Source organism: Schistocerca serialis, chromosome 10, assembly GCF_023864345.2.
Source record: "Schistocerca serialis cubense isolate TAMUIC-IGC-003099 chromosome 10, iqSchSeri2.2, whole genome shotgun sequence".
In the NCBI taxonomy this organism is placed as follows: domain Eukaryota; kingdom Metazoa; phylum Arthropoda; class Insecta; order Orthoptera; family Acrididae; genus Schistocerca; species Schistocerca serialis.
Genome location: NC_064647.1, coordinates 228,711,687 through 228,713,463, shown reverse-complemented (window position 1 = coordinate 228,713,463; position 1,777 = coordinate 228,711,687).

Genomic DNA, 1,777 nt, shown 5'->3' with positions numbered 1-1,777 from the left:
CTTTAAGAGTGGATACGTAGCCAAACGTCCTGCACGATTTATAACTCCCGAGGTGTTGGCCTTCCATCATAGTGGTGCGAACCTTTGTGATCAAGCCGGCCGCTGTGACCGAGCGGTTCTAGGCGCTTCAGTCCGGAACCGCGCTGCTGCTACGGTCGCAGGTTCGAATCCTGCCTCGGGCATGGATGTGTGTGACGTCCTTACGTTAGTTAGGTTTAAGTAGTTCTAATTCTAGGGGACTCATGACCTCAGATGTTAAGTCCCATAGTGCTCAGAGCCATTTAACCCATTGTGATCACTGTGGTGCGCCATTTTTCATTGGGTGTTCATGGTGCAAGTTAATAGATTGTTTTGAAGATGTCTTGAATGTCGACGATATCCATTTTGTGTACTGTGATATATACATCCTATGGAAGGCTGGTCGCTGCATCTCCAGAGCACTAACATTATGGCGCCCTACTGGCACACATGCAGAGTTGTTAGCAGCTAATATTTTTTCCTTGCATAATGGTTAACACAACAGTTTCAAATGAGCCTTACTAAAAATTAAACTTGAGATCTCGCTCTCAATGGGCTCCTTGGTAGAACCACCAACGTGACATTTTTGTGCCACTGAAGGTAGCAAGCGGTACCAACTGCCACACGTTGTTGACAGCCGTTATTGGGTCTGCTGCTCCAAAGAAGGTCTAAAACTGCCATTGTGGCGTCTATGGAGGATTACATACACTACTGGCCATTAAAACTGCTCCACCACGAAGATGAAGTGCTACAGACGCGAAATTTAACCGGCAGGAAGAAGATGCTGTGATGTGCAAATGATTAGCTTTTCAGAGCATTCACACAAGGTTGGCGCCGCTGGCGACACCTACAACGTGCTTACATGAGGAAACTTTCCAACCGATTTCTCATACACAAACAGCGGTTGACCGGCGTTGCCTGATGAAATGTTGTTGTGATGCCTCTTGTAAGTAGGAGAAATGCGTACCATCACGTTTCCGACTCTGATAAAGGTCGGATTGTAGCCTATCGCGATTGTGGTTTATCGTATCGCGACATTGCTGCTCGCGTTGGTCGAGATCCAATGACCGTTAGCAGAATATGAAATCGCTGGGTTCAGGAGGGAAAATACGGAACGCCGTGCTGGATCCCAACGGCCTCGTATCAGTAGCAGTCGAGAAGACAGGCATCTTATCCGCATGGCTGTAACGTATCGTGCAGCCACGTCCCGATCCCTGAGTCAACAGATGTGGACGTTTGCAAGACAACAACCATCTGCACGAACAGTTCGACGACGTTTGCAGCAGCATGGACTATCAGCTCGGAGACCACGGCTGCGGTTACCCTTGACGCTGCATCACAGACAGGTGCGCCTCAACGACGAACCTGGGTGCACGAATGGCAAAACGTCATTTTTTTTGGATGAATCCAGGTTCTGTGTACAGCATCATGATGGTCGCATCCGTGTTTGGCGACATCGTGGTGAACGCACGTTGGAAGCGTGTATTCGTCATCGCCATACTGGCGTATCACCTGGCGTGATGGTATGGGGTGCCATTGGTTACACGTCTCGGTCACCTCTTGTTCGCATTGACGGCACTGTGAACAGTGGACGTTACATTTCAGATGTGTTACGACCCGTGGCTCTACCCTTCATTCGATCCCTGCGAAACCCTACATTTCGGCAGGATAATGCACGACCGCATGTTGCAGGTCCTGTACCGGCCTTTCTGGACACAGAAAATGTTCGACTGTTGCCTTGGCCAGCACATTCTCCAGA